At 40.5% G+C, this 15,763-nt stretch overlaps 1 protein-coding gene and 1 pseudogene across 6 annotated transcripts in view; both read right to left on the reverse strand.

Annotated features, from left to right (window-relative positions):
* The window catches only part of CTNNA2 (catenin alpha 2), a 1,043,800-nt gene that overhangs the window by 605,122 nt on the left and 422,915 nt on the right, over positions 1-15,763 (reverse strand). The window lies entirely within an intron of this gene.
* On the reverse strand, positions 7,134-7,252 carry LOC111738376 (annotated as a pseudogene).

Consider the following 15,763-nt stretch of genomic DNA (forward strand, 5'->3'; position numbering starts at 1 on the left):
AGCGGCCACTAAGCATGTTTAAAAACAACGTTGTTTAAAGCCTTAATAGTTCTGTGTGGGGCCAATAGCTAATCAATAAGATAGATGTGCACAAATGAGTAAATTCTGAGTTATTTAATGAAGGAGAATTTTATGCTCAGAGCTACAGAAGGTAAAAAATATACACTATCCTAAAACTTATTGTAGTGGGTTTTAAACTGTTTGAAAGCTGTTATAGTACATTTTAGTTTTTCCAATTGAAATTGAACGTGAAATCACAATATATAAGACGGATGACCAGAGAGCTGTCCGGGTTTCATGGGGTTTGGGGGAAGAGAGGAATCTGAGGCTGTGCCCACTAGGCCTCTTCCTCATCCTTCATCCTCAACACATTGTCCCTTAACATCAGTGCCCACAGAACCCAGTCTGTAATCTGCTGAGCTAGTTCACCTCTCTCCCTTTATAATAGACTAGAAAGTACTCTGGGTTAGGCACGCACAGCCCTGGCCTTCACTCCTGTCACTGCTAACCACTAGCCTGATCCCCAGAGGAAAGATCTCTTAAATATCCTCCATTTCTTCTATTATAAAATGTGAAGAGAAAAAATACACACACACACATGCACATACATTTTCACTTCAAAGATTTGTTTCAAGATCAAACTAGATTTAAAAATGGCATTTTTAAAATTCTAACATTTTGATAGATATACAATATTGTTTTGCATACAGTAAATTTATAGCAACCTTAAAAAGAAAATAATAGAATGATACATCTGAGTATTATGATGTAAGGGAAGACAGAGTTAAAAAAAGCAATTCCGAGTTTGGCTATAGCCTTAGAGGGATATTTCACTTAGGAAATCTTCACTGAATATTTGACTGACTATTGGGGCGATAATGATGAATGCAGGGTTCTACTGTATAATATAGATTCTGGGCAGAAAGTACCATCAATTATTGAGCATCTAAAATTTTTACACACATAAACATATACACCAAGAGACGCCACGTCAAATGAGGAAAAACATTAAAACCAAAATAAGGAACTCATGCTGGGTGTAATGGTTTGGCTACAGGCCAAAGGGGAATACCCGTTTTCAGGTCTCTTCCAGAAATGCTGTAACCCACACTGGTAGAAGCATCTTCCAATGAGCCCAGGATGGCAGCCTGTTCACACCTGGAGGGGAGCAGTTCTTATAAGTGTTTGAAGTTTCCAGTTGGCAGATACCTAAGTCAGTTTCTGACTCACCAATTCTCCCCTGCTTGCCTTTTCCACCTACCTTTTCCTTTCAACCTCTGCTCAGACTCTCTTTCAAAAATTTGCCACAAATGCCCCAGCAGGAAAGAAATTACAGCCCAGCAAGGCACTGAGAATGAGCACTTCTCCATTCCTTGGAGAATTCAGGGTCACCATTCTGGCCTCCTCTCCCATGCACTGTGACCTTGAGACTCTGGGAAAATTGAAAGTCTATTTCTTTACTCTACTCCCTGCAGAAAATACAATATCAATTATCAATTTGGAGGGAATGTTAACTGGGATGAAATGGCTGGCAATGGAGGCCAAATATGAAAATGAGGCAAAAACTATCAGAAATTGCAAACAGAAATAGTTCTTAAAAATGCTGTCCCTAAATATAAAAAGGGTGAGCTCTGTTGATTCTAGTATTCTGCAGTGATTTCTATTTTGTCTGCTTATTTGTTTTTCATCCTCTCCCACCACAACCCAGCAGAAATCAATTCACCTTTGCATCAAAGGCTCTCTTTGCATTGTCAGAAACTGCAAATACTCATTTAATGCCTTCAAACAATGCTACACCCCAGTGTGCAATGATATAGCTGTGTCTAATTACGTGACGTTTTAGTCAGCAAAATATGACAGCACAGAAATCCTTTTCCATGTCCCACAATTCTCCAAAATATGTTCTGAAAGGGAACTCTAGACACCCAATTCTCTAAACTTAAAAATGCAGAGTCATTTTGAGTCTTCTCCAACTTTGATCTCCACATCCCTTCTGGAGCCAAGAACAAAAGACTTTTCGCCCATAAATATTCTAATATCCATCCTTCCTCATAATTCTGACTGTTATAGTCTTCTCCATGCCCACATTCTGTCTTGCCTGAATTACTGCAACATCCTCCCAATGGGTGCCCCTGCCTTAACTCTTCTCATCTCAGTCAATTCTATACACTTTGCTCAGTTAAAATTTCCTAAGTACAACTGTGAGCATGTCGGCACATGATTAAAATGTCTGTGGTTTTCCTCTGCTTACAGAAGACTTAAATGATAAACTACAGACAACGCCATTTGCTCAATGCCATCTCTAACAATGCCGTGCAAGCAAAATGAGAGTGGTAGCTTTGATTCTGAACTGTGCTGGGTACATAGAAGGCACAATAAGTATTTGTTAAATGAATAAGTAAATGAAAAATGGATGAATAGTTGGATGGATGGATGGATGGAAGACAATTGGGTGGATAAATAATGTCTCTTTAAATTGTTTATTTACAGGATTAAATAGAATAATATATATATAAGTGTCAAGCACAGAATAAAGTTTTGTTAAATGTTGGGCTCCTTCCCTATTTTCTCTATTTCTCTCCTAGTACCGTTCCATCCCCATCTCCCAACCATGAAAGGTCAAGACCAAACCCCGGAAGGATCATGTTTTCGACACTGTTGAATTTGTACCCAATACTGTAGGCAAGGGGGAAATACTCAACTTTAGGTCTTCCATTTAGGAGAGATGCCCCTGGCCAATTTGCCAGGAATCAGCTATGATGACAAGATGGAACACAAGATGGAACAAGATGTTAGATGGGTAGCTCTGGGGCTTACAACAGAACAGTGTTAAAACTGTCTGGGGCCAGCACTACATGATGCGGAAAAGAAGGGACAAGTTTGCAAGAGAAGTCTCAGGCAGGATTGGTAGCCTTACTGGACAATGAGATAGAGACAGCCTCTACCACTTGGCCTCAGCCTCTCAAACTTTGCCCAAAGTTCAGATGTCCCTTATGCCTTTTGTCTTTTTTTTTTTTTTTTTTAATATTGAAGGTAGAAATCATTTGACTTTTGATAGCTGAACACTAACAACAGCAAGCCCTGGTATAGCGAGTTTCTACTGCCTTTAATCACTAATGTCACAGTGGGTGTATTCCCTACGGAAGAGGCAGAAGTGCCAAAAAGCAGAACTCCCAACAAGGAGAGCATTCTGTAAGGCACTTTTTGAAAAAGCACAGTTTGTGGAAGAAACCAGCTGTCTTTTAATTGCTATCTGCACCGTGGTTTCTCCTGGGGGTTGGGGAAGGGAGTGGATTAAAGAAAAAGTGCGAAGGCCATAGGCATGAATAGCCAAATGATATGAATTTTAATATATACTTTTAAAAGGGTTAGGCAATGATGGAAAGATATGACTGCTTCCCTTTCGTTTCTCTGTTAAATTAAAATTACTTTAAAAGTGGAGTGGCTACCTCTTTGAAAACATTGCAGAATTTTAAACTTTGGAAAGACTTATCTTTCACGGTCACAAATCTATGCAAAAGCCTTCGGCTCCAGGAAGCCCAGGCTCTGAGTCAGTGGTATGGTGAAGGCTTTGCGCACTTTTCTGAAAGGTAGCTGCTTGGAATGAGCACCCTTCCATTTATGAGTAAAGCCACCTAGTTATCTAAATGAAACAGAAAGATGCATAAAATATTCTCCTCACCCCAACTAGATAAGAAGGCTGAGCTCTCAAAATGTTATTCATAGTCAATAATTTAAGAATTTTGAGATTATCAACTACAGCATTTCAGAAAAATAGTAGTTCCAAATAACATTGTAAATCTCATTCCCTACTCTAGCCATACTTCTGAAAAGAAGAGGCAACAGGCATGCATTTAAATAGAATATCAAAGAAATGAATCCACATTTTATTACTACTATTCATCTTGGCTAGTAAATGGCCTCCATACCATTCTTCATTCATTAAAAATGGTTCATTTCCTTTGGCCTTTATTCATTGCCTAATATTCCTAATGAACTTAATGTAGCAAGTGATGTAATCAGACAAAAGAACTGTAAGAACGCTTTTCTGCCACTATAAGCAGAATTAAATCATATTTAATTAGGATTTTAGTGTTCACCCAAAGTCTCAGTTAACTATTCATCACACAGTGGTGTTTATTCCAGGCATTGTTCCTTCCTCTCACTGAAGTGGGAGAACAATGCAACCTCTTAGGCTCAGTACTCTATGTTGGGTCCAATGCTCTACCAGGCAGGTGGGTGCCTAACTAGGATTAGTTACTGCATTAAGTTGGCCCTTGATACTCCATGGCCATGAATTTCAGAAGTGGCGTCCAGGACAGAGCAATGGTGCCTGGTTTATAACCAGAGCAGAAGAGAGAGTCCAGGAAAGCTGGAGAGACTTGAGAAGCAGTGGCTTCTAAATAGATTTTTCCAAAAATAGTCACTGCATTTTGGTGAGGATAAGAGAATTCTATTTCCAGAGAGAGAAGCTGAGATTACAAAAAGGTGGGGAATAAGTAATCTGTGGCAAGAAAGCACCAGTGAATTCCAGAGGAGCAAGTCACAGCTGGTGCACCTGCCTGGAGGGCGTGTCAGGATCAAGGGCTGGTACCAAACCTCAGGGAAGCAGGGAAGGCCCTCAGGATTTGTTTGGTTTTTATTATGGTTTTGCTTTCTTAACAGACATGTACAGAGCGGAAAAGCTGTTATGAGAAACACGATTTGATACTAAATAGTGCAGTTTGGAAAACAGTGACAATTCTACAGTTGTCCAGTGAGGAGTCAATAAGACCTTGGATCAATATGATGGCAGTGAGGTACCAAAACGGGGCCTTTTCAAGAGTGTATGTGAAGAAAGAATTAATTGGTGATGAATTGGACAGCCATTACAGAGAGGTAAAGAAAAGAGATGGGTAAAAGCTGCTGGATGCATTCTGAACTGATTCTTACTCTGACTCCCACCATGTCTGTCCTTTCTTCCCATCTGCCAGGGCACAGGTCCATACCCCCTTTCCTGCACAGTCTATAACTCTGCACAGCATATAACTCTCCCTACACCGAGCCCATGCAGCACATATGGCCAGGCAGAGCCATATGGCAGCCATCCTGCCCTGTCTTGAATGGCTTTTGAGTAGGTTTCATATTGCTCTAAGCTCCTCAGGGCAGCAAGTTCTCCACAGCACGTCTGTAATCATCACGGCCCAGTACCTGGCACACACTGCACTGTCAGTGCCAGGTAAGCATTTATAGAAAGAATAGTGAAAGTGGGAACAGCACAGTGGTCCTCGAGTATTTCAATAGGGGCTAAGGTCCTGGCTAAGTGAATAAAATCTCTCCTTTACATAAGTGCTCATAGTGACTCAAAATGATCATCTGCTGCCCAGAGTTGCTTTCTGATAAAGGTCAAACAAGCTTAAACAAACAAAATAAAAATCTCCATTTGATTTGACATTTCAAAAAAGAGCCGAGAATCTTAGTAGATGATAACCTCTATCTTCCTTGTGCAGCTTCATCATCAGACCACCAGGCAGGTGTAACAAGACTCCTCACAAATCTCAAATATGCACTAGGTTGAGTTTTCTCATTTAGTCACTAATGAAGGTAATTCCTCGTAGGGATCAAGCCAAATATCAACCATCAATTTGCATAAAGGAAAAAACTCACTAAGATTCTGTTTTTGTATGTGCCCAATAACATAATCTGTCTCATTTACAGAATAATTTTATGCGGTACTCACATATTAATAAGCTTGTGGAAGCTCAGTATAAAGTAAATTCTTCTGACATAGATAAATAATATTTTAAAGCTTATTAAGGGACAACGGTAACTTCACAACTGCAGCACAAGCATCTTAGGTGTTCGGCTGATATCAACACTCTCTATATATCTTAGAAACCAAGAGACCTTTAGACTTCCAAAAACACTGTTCATGTCCGTTCCAGAATAAGCCTGAAAAAGGGAAATCATGAACTGGTCCCAAAGGAAATGATCATGGAAAATAAATAGTGAAAATCACCAGCTTCTTGGACAAATCAAGTCCTCACTATATACTCTATGTAAAGTATATCTATCTAATCAAATAGTGGTTATATCCGTGACACATTTCTGAGCAAAATAAACTTTTAAAAAATTATGAATGATGTTGGATTACCCATGGTTTAGATTGCATTCATCTGTGCACAGTCTTGATCCAACCATCATAGGGGGAAATTATGCTAGAATATGGATGCTAGAAGACTGCAAAGGGGCCAATCTCTTTCCTCATAGTTGTCAAATTCTCAGAGGTAATGAATAAAGAAAGAAGCCCCAAGGAGCTGATTAATGGGCATTCCTTCCTGAGTGATTCATATACCATTCCTGCCTGTGTGACCATTATGGATTTAACAACATTAAAGCAATGCTATTCGAACAGGTATGAAAACATTACAATGCGATGGAATGCTGGATGAAATATCATTTCTACCTCTCAGCAGACTGAAACAAGCTGAGATAATTGTATCAACAAGGCAAACTGACTCAGCTTTCAGATGCCATTCAAAGCTCTGGGTTTTGTCTTCTAAAACTGCATTATCTGGTATAATAATGGCCTAATGGTATATTCAGAATCAGCCTCCCCCTTGCTGTGGTGCCCAGTGGATGCCACTGATTGCATCTCCTCTGATCCAATTATATTTTCTGAGGCTTAATACCAGAATCAATGAGGAAGCCCAGACTCCTGTCAAGAGCCTGCATTTGCTGGGCACTCCCTGGTACGGCTCTGGTCTTCGGGGCGGCTGGAGGGTGAGGAACCACATAGTGAAGACCAGGACCCAGTCTCTCCTGAGTTGAGAGCTGGAACGTGAAATTATTTGAGAAAAGATTTTAAGCACAAGGGCAACAAGCGCAGACTGCCAAACACAAGTGAAGACATGCTTAGAAAATATACCAAAATACTTCTTTTGCATTTTTCTTCAGAGCTATTTTCATTTTTGAAAATAATTCATTAATTTTCAGAATTTAGCTATCTTCTCATTACACTCTATTTCCCATCTCCCCTAAGCTTTCAAATCTCTTTCTTTTCTTTTCTTTTTTTTTAGGCAAGGCAACCCTTGGTTGACCTCACAGATTGCAAGGACCTTGTCAGCTTACAATCCCTTATTTTTTATTTTTTATGCCTACAGCACCTGGTCTTCCTAGGTGGTCTCCCATCCAAGTACTAACCAGGCCCGACCCTGCTTAGCTTCCAAGATCAGACAGGATCGGGCTTGTTCAGGGTGACATGGCCGTAGCAAATCTCTTTCTATGGACGAAAGAAGCATAACAGAGCCTGCCTTCAACAAACTCACCACCATGTTGGGCATCCAGTGACTGTCCATGTGAGAAATCCACATGTCTAAGGCAGTGTGTGGTCACCTCAAAGTCATTCTCAGAAAGTCATTCTCTGAAGGTGACAGTGTGTGCACAACTATCTATGAGCTGGGGTAACAAGAGGAAAGGAATGACAAAGTCCAGCTAGTAAACCCAGAAAGTTATAGTGGAATATAGTCACACTCTATTTTACCATGTTCAGTACCAAGGCCACTTTCTGAATGTTCCCAGGATAGATTTCTGACCTCAAGGAGGACACTAGATTTTTCTAAACCATGATAAACTCTCTCCTCTGGCTTATTTAGTCCTTCATCCTGTAGGAGCTTGGTGAGTGGCAGAGACATCATACCAAAGTTCGTCTTTTTACTCTAAACATGCCCCTCAGTTTCCCAAACTCCTGAGCATTTCCGTTCTCAGACTTTCTCTGCTCAGTCTGTCCCCAAAAACTCAAATGCTCTTCTCCTCTCTCTCCCCTCTTTACACACTCTTCCCAATTGTGGACTCCTGCTTAAGCCCTTCACCCCAGCCAATGGTACCACCTTCCCACTCCGATTTGCTGATGCATTTGTCATTTTGTCACTTAATCATTCACTACCTTTGTTACTATTCCACGTCTTCATGCAACTGTATACTTCATCTTTGATGAGATCTGCAGATGCCTGAGGGCAGCAAATTGAAAACTCCAGGGCAGGTTTCAGTTCTTGGTAACGGACTAAGCAAAGACCAAAGATGTGCCAGGAGCCGAGGCTCACCTTGCAGCCCATGTGGGATCACAAGGAACAGTGAAGGATTAGAGGAGAGAAAGCAGGCCGACTGGCAGCAACGTGATTTCAGTGCCAGCTCCAATCTTTGGAAAATCGCTGGAGTTCCAGGGCAGGATCCAGGACAATTTCACCATGATGCTAAGGGATGCTTCTTGTGGACAGAGGATTAATTCAAGACCATGTATCTTAGATGAAATGAACAAACTTCTGTGGGTCTAAGGTTGGACGAGTAGAAGCTAGAAGGTGAGTAACCACTCTACTATATTATACATGAGTTTCATACATTTTCCTTCTCTTATCCTCAAATAAACTGCTAGAAAGGCTTGGATATCTGTTCAAGAGAAGAGGGGAGAAGCAAAGAACCCAGAAAGAGGGACCGAAGAGGAGAAGTAATGAATATGAAATCTGGCAATTTCTCAATTTGGCCAGGACACTCTGATGCTCCACCATCAGGAAGGGAAGGGCCAAGAGATAGTGTTTGGTTCTGGCCCCACTTTCCCTGTTGAACAGATCCAAATCCAAAGGGCTTTTTTTTAAGAATTCAAACCAGCTGGGAATTTCCATTAGCCTAGTTTTGACCTCTGTTTTATACTCAAATGATGATCCTGGCAGACCTTATCAGACTAAGACAGAAAGTTAGTCAGGCATTTTAGAGAGATTTTTGTCCCTACAATTGTAAAAGCAGCATTTACTTAAATACAACAACCAGAAAACTGAATTAATCACAGTACCTTTTTCCTCACACATTTTGTTGTCATGAAGTTTTACTGCCTCCATTTCACCATATGCAACATTAAGTATGTCAAAGCAGAAAATATAATTATTCTTATTGTCAATGGAAATCTTGGGTAGAAATAATCACTAATATGAACTTTGTCATTCCAGGTTGTTAAATTCGAATGAATATAAATGCCCTTCTTTCTAAATTATCCTTCCTCTATTTTGAGGCATAAATGAGCTTTTGCCCTCATATTCAAGATTTGCCTTTAATATTCTCTGAAAGATAAATTACATTATTATCTTAGGAAAGTCTGCTGAAAATCACTTAAATTTTAGTTCTAGAAGATGAAGATATTTCTTGTATGACAAAGTATATCAATACTTGTCACTGACATAGAGATTGGATTTTTAAGGAATTTATGGAGCAAAAGAAACAAAACAAAATTTACCCTGGCATTCGTTTTAAAGCAAAATGTCTAAATAAATCAGATCTGGCTAAGAACATACCTGGGGCTTTGGCTGGATTTAATTTGCCAACAAATCTACAGTCCTGATCAACAAGAGCAGTACTCCTCAAATCATCTCAACACTGACATTGTCACAGGCAGTCGACTTTCAAACTCAATGGAGGCTGGAGCCATGTTGGATCCAGAGCTAATGAATAAGTATGGCGGCTGTCGGAGCCATTTCCCTGATCCATGGATGTTTAAAGCATCTCTCTCTATTCTAGATTTAGTCTTCCTATTATTGTTGCCTTTTAATGGTAGAATAGGAATTAAGATGATCATATGCAGTTATAATGGAAACACATGTATGGTTTATAAAATGTTGATTCCAGGCTAAGCACAATGTTTACTGCCACATATATCTTTCATGGATTCATTTGTTTAGAACTCACAACGATCCTCTGGGTTTGCTATTTTGTTCATTTCACAGAAGAAGAAACTGAGACCTAGAAAAATTGAGCCACTCGCCATGGTCATGAGAATTGTCTTTGTGTCAGAAGTACTTGAATCAATAAATGAAGAAAGGCTCATGAGAAAAGAGGAAAGGTATCTACTGGAATTCAGCAGAATACTGAAATTCCATTTACTACAAGTTATTTCTTTCAAGTTTGCAGGGTACTAGTCTCCTGTCCCCAAGTTCAGATGCATGAAAAATGTACTTTTCTTACCTTTTATAAAATTCAGTAGTAACAACAATAGCAAATACTTGTAAAACTCTTATTCTGTGCCAGGTTGCATTCTTAACACTTTATTATTATTATCTACATTTTATAAGGGAGGAAACTGAGGCACAGAGAGATTAATTTGCCCAGAGTCACGTGGCTATTAAGTGGAAGAGTAGGGATTTTGAGTGCGAATAATCTAGCTTCAAAATCTGTTTTCTTAGTCACCATGTATGTATCAGTACAACTTCTCTAACATCTGTGTTTACTGTATTTTTCCTTGTCTTGGCGGAGCTGCAGGGTACCTGGGGAGGCTCTCCAGGACATTTCATCACTTTCCGACTACTCGCAAACAGAAATCATCATATTCTCTCTCCCGAACTTTATAAACACAAGACATTCTGGGAGGCTGCCTCAGGCCCGCCTTGAGGAAATGCTCCAAAGTCACTGTTCCCTGGGGTATGCTGAATTTACTACTCAAGTTCAAATCTGTGTCAGATGATGGGGGTAGAATCGGACGACAAAACTTGAAATTTCCCTTACCCTTATTAACATTTCGTCAAAGGCCAATAGGTCTCTGCAGCCATCTAATTTATTTAGCTTTGGAATTACCAAGGGATCTGAGATGATGCTGTGCTGTCACTGACATATCTCCTGGACATCCTTGGAGTCCAACACAGAACTCTGAATTGACTCCAACTTCCACAGAAAACTGAGAGGAACAAAGAAATAGATAAGGAGGAAACCAGGCCCGGAGGGGTTAATCACTTGAAGACTCTCATATGCAGGCACATCTCAGTCCTTAGCACTCTAATTCTGAAGTGTTTTCCATGGAAGAGAGACCACACTTCCACCTCAAAGCCAACAGTTGACTAATAGACTAGAAATACGTATCAGAAATAGACCCAACATTATTGTTTCCTTTGAGACATATTTTAAAAATGTATTTGAACTACAAAATTCTTACTTTTCAAGGGTTTCTTTGAGGGATATTTCACCATCGGTACATACTTTGATTTATAGGAATCACAATCACTCCTAGCATTCTGTCTTCTCTGGCTCAAAATAACAATGCTATTCTTGAAGTATTACCTTTATCCAGCATGTGGCGGGAAAATGTCAATCCATTAGACATTAGCCCAACACTGACCTACAGTTACAGGAAAAAGTATTCCTGTAACTAAATCCTTAGCAAAAGTTATACAATTAAAGGAACTTTAACATACCATACAACTCATTTTTCTAGGGTTTTATTATCTCATCCTGAGTCACGAGCCTCAAATATGCAACATTTTATACAAAGAAACCTTCTTGAACATATCACTTTATCCTAGGTCTAGGCTAATTAACTGATTTTTCATCCCTTAGGGTCATAGAGATAAGCAGACCAATTACTTATATCATTTTTAAAAATCACTAAATACCTGAACCTTAGAATCCTAACTCTGGCAACAGTGGGAAAGCTACTTTCCTCAATAAGCTTTAGTGTCCTCGTTTGTAAAATGAGCTATTAATTAAAAGTACTCAAAATTCTCATAGAATTACTTCGAGTTAAATAAAATATACAGAGTTTTTAGCACAGTGTCTAGCACATATTATGGCTCTCCAAATGGAGAGCTAATACACACACGTGTATATAATTCATATAAAATAATAACAAAGAAAACTAAATCTACTAGTTTTTCTCCTATGTGGACACTTAAGAATCTGCCTGTAAGCAGGTATGTCAAGCTTAAAAGACAACTGCTATACACTCAAATAGACACACCACGGAGGCTTCTGGGCTCTCGTGATATGATGGTGATGATGCTAGCACTATTCTAAGCTATTATCTGTACCCTACGATGGAAGTACTGAAATTTACCCTATTTTACAAATGAGGAAACAGAGACATAAATGTTCAAAGGGCTTGCCATAGCCATACAGATGGTTATGGAAGCCGGGATTGGAATCAGGGGAATCAGATTCCACAGTTCATGCTCTTAACTTTCACAAAACCATGTTCCTTCCCACCTGCCCATAGTCTAGTTCTCTGAGACTGAGCGATACAGGCACAAGTTGACTGAAATGAAAAGTAAGAAAGTCTGCCCTTTGTCAACTCCCAGGACTGATGCAGTGACGAGTTCCACTCCATAAGTCTGACAGGGTTGTTTTGAGAAATGACAAGGTTAACTATGTGCTCCATGTAACAGAACATGATGTGCTTTAGGAAGTTGAATTTGAATCCGAACCCACTTTAAACACAACTCAGGAATGACTGGCATCGCTGTACGCTCTGCATTTTCTAGTTACCACCATTAATCTCAAAGTGCTTTCAAGAGGTTACCCTTTGCTTTCTACCTTTTGACATGGTTGTGGTAGAAGTACTATTTTCAAACATTTTTAAAGGAATGACTATTGAAACAAGTACCTTAAACATCCCTACTATCACAGGCAGGGAGGCAGGGAGAAGGACATAAAAAGGTTTTCTTATTTATTTGTATTATTAATGGCCTTAAATCAAGCAAAGTAGTGAGACTACATAAATGCAATCTGTAGCCTCCATTTATCGAGGTCCTACTATGTGTCTGTTATTTTTCATCCTCTGGGCAAAGTTATTTTCCTCACAGCCATTTTATGAGTTAAATATTATTACCTTCCTTTTTACAGATGAAGAAAACTGAGGCTCCAGAAGACTAAGCAACTTGCCCAAGTTGATGCAGTTTGTTAAGAAGCAGAGGTGGTACTTGAAGTCAGTTCTGTCTGAAATCAAGGCCCTCATACTGTCCTTCGAACATATCAAGCTGCTTCAGTGGGATGCTAGGAAATAAGACAGCAGGCAAACTTGAGACAAATGGGGATTTGACTGAAACCAAAAAGTATGACTCTCATGCATGGACCCTGCAGGTTTCAGAGCACTTTACTCCATGACATATTGCTTTCATTGAGGACAAGGTCGGGGGACACAGAGGACACAGAGAGGCTCAAGCCCTGACTAGAAGCAGGGGCCAATGCTGGGCTTCATTTTCCTGGGGAACACTGGTCTTTAGTTTCGGAAGTAAGACAACTTACAGTGGAGAAAGATGTGGGTTCTGTGAGACACGAAACCCCACATAACACCTTGGGCCTGGGGCGGACAGTCAGGGAAAGCACCCACAGGGCTGCTCCCACCCTCAACACCTTCCACCTCAAGGCAGCAAGATCCAATCTTGTGTTTTTATTTTATGTGCACTCATTCCTGTGAACCCAGGGCAGACCGGAGTATCTGCTATGTTCTAGATTAAGTAAATCCTTAGAGAGAGCATATGGACAGTGGCATCGGAGGTAGCTTCTCTCAGGAGCAGCTCGGGTTACTTCCCCGCTTTCATACAGAGATGGAATGCTGAGACCCCCACCTCTTCTCTTCCATCTAACTTTCTCTTCCTTCAATTATGTTCCACCTTCTTCTTCCCCTCTCAGCCTTTCCCAAAAATGGCAGTGGGGAGAGGTAAATGGAACAGTAGAGTGCATTTTGTTGGTGAGAAGAAACGTCATCAGGCCTGGGTGGATGGGAGATGACAGCAATGGGTTTAAAAATGTAAAGGGGTAGCTAGCTCCCCCATCCCAAACCCACCTGCATGTGACTGCCCATAGAAGCAATGTCTGGGGGCACATAAAAAGGCAGAGGGATGGAAGGATACATGGAAGGATATTCCACGTATAATGCTATGGAGTGGATTCTTTAACGAGCCCATGACAATCTTGGAAATTCAATTCAATAAGAGGCTGTCAGCAGCCCTACCTCCAACTCTGCAGAGGACCAAAGTAAAAGCACTCCATATGCCACACAGGGTACCGCAGACAGGTGAGGGAGAGTCAAGGGCTGGTAGCAGAGGTGGGAAGCCAGTGGTGGTTATAAAGTGGAGAGGAAAATCCTCTAGGCCATGGGGATGGTCGGCAGCCATTAGGGCATCTCTGTTCTCAGAGGAAGAAGCCCAGGCATTATTTCTACCTTTCAACTATGAATTCACTGAGGGCATCTTAGCAGCAATAGTGTTTGAGCTGGCATTGTTATTTGTTGAAAATTTAAGGGGTTTTTGACAATTTTTGCCAACACATCCCATGGCAAATTAAAATTAGATGTTAATATTTTGGCAAAAGGATTTAGCACAATGTGTGCCAAAATGTGTCCTTCAAAGAAGACCCATCCATCCCATGTATTTCCACAGACATCTGCTACGACAGAGGTTGGACAATGGGGGCAGGCACAATCAGAAAGCGTGTCTGCTCTTACTTTCTACTAAAGTAAAAGAAAGTAATCCATAAGAGAAAATATAGCCAGACAATTCTTTTTGATGGATACCTGAAACTCAGGCATCTGTTTGCACCCATCCTGGTGTAAAACCTGGCAGTCGTTCCCACTTGCCTGGTTCCAGGTCTTCTAGGAGATGCCTAGGAGGTTGGATGCTGGCTGTTGGTAGACTCGAGGACAGGCAAGGCCATGCTCAGAATTCCCTGCTGCTGAGCCTGCTGCTTGCTGCTTCTGTTTCTGGTATTGTCTATCTCCGTTGAGTTAACATATACAGTCGATTAGCTTGCTTAATGAGCAACGTTAATACGCTGATTAATGCAACAATACAACAGCACTTGATTTACCCCACATGTCTTTTGTTCATCTTATATGCAAGATGGCCACTTTGCTTCTTTACTATCAATTAAACACTTACTTCATTAATTAAACAGCATCAATTAAACAGCATCTATTGTGTACTTAGATCTGAGCTGGATTCTGGGGAATGTGTACAGGAGGCTTCCATTCAGACTGCAGAGGCAGGGTACACAGATGAAAGTGGGTACAGTTGAAAGAATTCTAAACAGTGAATGAAGATGTGCAGCATGCTGTGGGAACGCTGAGTTATCCATTGTGGCTCAGAGTAAGGGTACATTGGAGTCACTGGCTACAGACAAGCCTGCAAGACAAGCCGAAGGCAGCTTGGGAAGTGTTGTGCTTGGGGTTTGAACTTAATCATGCAGGCTAGCGGTAGGCAAAAAGTTTTCGTACAAAGCTAGGTAGTAAATTTCAGCTAGACATTCTCTGCTGCAACTGTTCAATTCTGCCCTGGTAGAGCCATAGATAATATATAAATGAATGGACATTGTCTTTCAATAAAACTTTATTGCCAAAAACAGACATGAAATTGGCCTGTGGCTGCAGTCTGCTAATTCCTGCTGTAGGCAATATGAAACCCTGTTAAGATTTTAAAGCAAGGGGATTATGACCTGACACAGTGACTCTATTACTTAGGTCATAACGGCACTGGTCAGAGGATATACTGGAGGGAAAGGAGATGGGAGACAGAGAGACTGGTCAGGAAATGACAACAGGCCTTTGCATTTCTGAATCTAATTCTGGTACACAACCTCTGAACAGTGACCCTCTCTTCTCTGGGCACTGATTCGTAGCCACAGTCCACTCTCAAGTTCTATAAACCAAGGTGTCATTCTCAACCCAGATGCATTTCCTAAAGTACACATCAGCAGAGATGTCACCTAAATTAAGTATAAATCAGTGAAAAAGTAACTTGTAAATTTGACAAGGTGTAGGAGATGGAAAGGATAGTTTGCAAAGGAAAATATGGAAAATCGGAGTTAGATTACGGTAAAACAGGGACAAGCATGATAAACGAACGCCATCGGAATTTTTTCTTTTAATATTGAAGTGAGTAAAAAAGACTTGGATCAATGCCCCCATCAGTGAATACCCTTGTCTGCCCCCTCAAAACAAAGAAAACAAAGCTAATTTGCTAAATGAGGAGACAGAAAA

This window comes from Pteropus vampyrus, unplaced genomic scaffold (assembly GCF_000151845.1).
Source record: "Pteropus vampyrus isolate Shadow unplaced genomic scaffold, Pvam_2.0 Scaffold37, whole genome shotgun sequence".
NCBI classification, from domain to species: Eukaryota; Metazoa; Chordata; class Mammalia; order Chiroptera; family Pteropodidae; genus Pteropus; species Pteropus vampyrus.